Source organism: Hevea brasiliensis, chromosome 12 (assembly GCF_030052815.1).
Source record: "Hevea brasiliensis isolate MT/VB/25A 57/8 chromosome 12, ASM3005281v1, whole genome shotgun sequence".
NCBI lineage: Eukaryota > Viridiplantae > Streptophyta > Magnoliopsida > Malpighiales > Euphorbiaceae > Hevea > Hevea brasiliensis.
In genome coordinates this window covers 13,105,979-13,109,846 of record NC_079504.1, presented here as the reverse complement: position 1 = coordinate 13,109,846, position 3,868 = coordinate 13,105,979, and positions in this window count along the sequence as shown.

The following is a 3,868-nucleotide window of genomic DNA, read 5'->3' as shown; positions in this document are numbered from 1 at the left end:
TTCTAAATAATAGAATTTATAATTATTATAACATTTTAATATTAAATAAAATAATTTATTAAGCTTATTTATTAAACATAACTTAAGCTTATTAAATCTTACCATTTATTAAGTAACTTATGTAAGTTTTTATTTAAAGTAACTTAACTTTATTAATTTTTTTTATAAGCAGCTACTTTTATTAATTAAGAAGAGTTAGGAAAAATTTAACATGAGTTGCCTAATTGAGCCCTAGCTAATAGATCAACCCAAAACACCTAACCTAAGGCAAAAACATGTTAAGTGGAAAAAATGACAAGCCATTAAAAAAAATCAGCAGTTGCATTGCCAACCAACAAGCATGAAAAGGAAGAATCTAAAACCCTAAAATTACAAAAAAAAAAAAAAAAAAAAAGTTGCCAATAAAGAAACAGAAAAAAAAAAAATCAAATATTCCCTAAGCAAGCAAATCCAGCAGTATATATCCAATCATTTAAAATTAGTACATCTAAAATGGCCAAATAGCAATGAAGGACCAAGTCAACTTTATTGAAGTTAAGTAATGTGCAAAAATTTTAAATATATATATATATATATATATATATATGTTCTTTCAAGACAACTAAAAAACAAAAGAAAAAGTATCTAAGAGAGTTTAAGTTAAAGAAATGTGCTTTTTGGTGGAGCTTTGAATTCAATCACTAGTGCAAAGTTAGTTTGAATCACACAATGAAATTATCAGGTTGTTGTATACTTGTACATATAGAAGATTTGCTATATCAATTTATGGGCATTACTTACTATAGAGTTGAATCTTCTTAAAGAGAGCGAGATATCCGTACCTCAACTTGATTAATATCGTTAATTTATTCTTTATATTTTAATTATTATTTAATTTATTGTAATTTCACTACAGTAATCAAAATCATAATTATGTAATACTTATATTGGTTATAAAAAATTTATTATTACATTTTTTGTATAGGTAATGTAAGAATATTTTGTTGATATTCCTTTCAATGAAAATTTTCTAACTTCGCTTGTGGTTGTCACATAATTAAATGCTTATGGCTGATGGTATAAAACCTGTACATGGATATAGTTTTAGATATGTGAGGGATAAGTCTGACTTGGCGAAGTTTTTGACATTCAATGAGTTATACATATGATTATGGCTATGCGCAGGATTGGTCTAGCTTGACAAGGTAGTTGGCACTTGACTGAAATGGATTTAAGCAAAAGTTTGATTTTTTTTTATAAGCATAATTTTATTAATATGAAAAAATAGGGAAAGCCAATAGCTTAAGATTATTGAGGCCAAAAGGCCACAACTCAGACACTAGAAAAAAAAAAATCCTCAAGAATGCAGCTAAAGAGAAAATCTTCAAGTACATTGCGAACCCACAACTTGACAAGAAGAGCAGGAACGAAAGAATCCCAAAACCAAAACAAAACCAAGTTACAACAAAATGAGAAAGCCCTTATAATTAAGACCAAAACAAAGAAGAGCTAAGTAGACTACAATACAAAGTAATCCCTGCTTGGCCAATGCAATTGTTACAAAAAGAGCCTCCTTTAAAGTGTGTTGAGCAGGGTAGGAAGAGCAGCGCATAACAGCACCGTTAATTAAGAAGCTTGAGTTAAGCTTGCCGGTAAGTATTTAAATTTCAGTGGCTAGGATAAGGAGTCAACTCCCCATATATTATGAATAATATTGAGTATATCTATATCGTCCCAAGTGTAATGTTTGCTTATATATTGTAATATGATGTTTGTGCATTCATTAGGATTATACCTTGATTCATATTTGTTATAGATGTTGTATGGGATATTTAATATCAAACTTTCAGAGACGAATCGTCATCAATGTTCAACTTTTTTTTTTTTCCCTTTTTGAAATAATGTTCAACTTTTTTAAGGTGACAAAAAATGTTGTATTTTTCCACTCGCATTGGACTTATTTTTACATTTTAATTTGTATTAAATATAATAATACTATATATACATACATGTTTTTAAAACATATTCACATATTTTTGTGTGTGTAAGTATGAAAATTTAAAATATAAACAATGGGTTATGTGGGTTCAGGAGGGTCCTCCACTGGATAGTGACGAATACGGAGATTTAACTTAGGGCCTAATTAAATATATGATTTATTAATAGCTTACTTAAGTATTGATTGAACAGGATAATTTATTAATGATGATTATTCCATAATGGTTAATAGAATCATTTCTTAATATTATAAAATAAAAACATTCGATAAATATAGTGACAAAAATAAACACTTTATTTTTTTAAAAATAAAATTGGCTTGCTAAAAATTACTGAAAATTTTTATATTAAGTTAAAAATACAATAAATTTTAAATATTTGAATTACTAAACTTAAAACATATTGATGGCTTGAAATTAAAAAGTTTGACCAATTTATCTTAAATCTTATTTTTTTCCAAAATAATCACGAAAAACAAATTCAATTAAAATTATAGATTAAATAAGAAAATATGGTTTTAACTTCTAATATTATGAAAGAACTTTTTTTAGAACCCTGAATATATATATATATATATATATATATATATATATATATATATATATATATATATATATATATATTTCAATAAGGAAAATGATTCTAATAGCAATAATATTATAAGAAGAAAATTGCTAAAATTTTAATAAAGAATTTGTAGGTTTTTTATATAAAATTATTAATAAATCCCTAAAAACTTTTAAAAGTATCCATCAACATTTGATAAAAGTAATTAAAAATATTAATTTTTATGAAATCACCATTATACTTTTTTACAAGAAGGAAATTACTATTGTACTCTTGAAAATTTTCAAAATTTGGTCCCCTTGGCCCCAAGGTTGATCTGTGTCGGTTATGGATATTGAGTTGGTCATAAAGTAAAATTGAGATCCCAGCTTCCAAATATATTACTATTATTTGTACGAGATTGGCTGGGTTGAGTTTACCTCCCTAATATGGTTTAGTTTAAAAATATATATATATATTATGAAAGTTTACGGATATGCGGTTGGATTTGGACAAGTTAATTAGTTTAAGTTATTTGTGGATTCTGGATTTTTTTTTATGTTGACCTAATTCCTAGCACCAATCCTTGCTCATAACCCTCAAATTTGGGTCATGACAAATATATATGTATAAAATAGATGATTACTTTGGCTTTTTAATTCAACATTTGTCTAATACAATTCTCGGTTCAGTTATCAAAATAGCAAAATAGTTTTGGTTTATATAATAACTGTTCCTTTTCGATTTCGATTCTTTTCAATTCATTTTTTGGTTTGGTTCAAAAGAATTGAGAATTGTGCACATTTCTACTTTCCAATAGTAGCAACTTTGTACTTTCATCACACCAGATCCAGTAAATATGCAAAACAACACACATCTAGGGCTCTCTTTTTTCTGGTTCATTTGTTGCCTTTTGAGGAGAGAGTCCTCTTTCAGTACTGTACGTTGGTCTTTACCTGCACCTCAGGGGCAAGGGAAGGTTTCCCTTCCTCTGACTCGGCATGGGTTCCCTCCCTACCCCCGTGTTGGATTGTATATACGTTGTTTTTGGTTATGTTTTGTAGTTAGATCTTTAAAGTTGAGGGTTATTTTGAGTTGTTTTGGTTTCTTTGTTTCATATTTCTGCTTGAGTATGTGTTGGAGGGCTTTAGAGTTTCAAGCATCTATGCATTTCTCTTGGGTTGAAAACGGCGAGAGGAGGTCATTTGGAAGGTTGGTATCTTTCCAGGTTCAATGTTGGTCAATAAGGAGCGAGTGAGTCACCAATGAGCTCTACCACCCCTCTCTCTGTTGGATTTGTAATGCCCTCAAAGTTCTTGTGTTGCCTTGGCCTGGGGTTGATCAA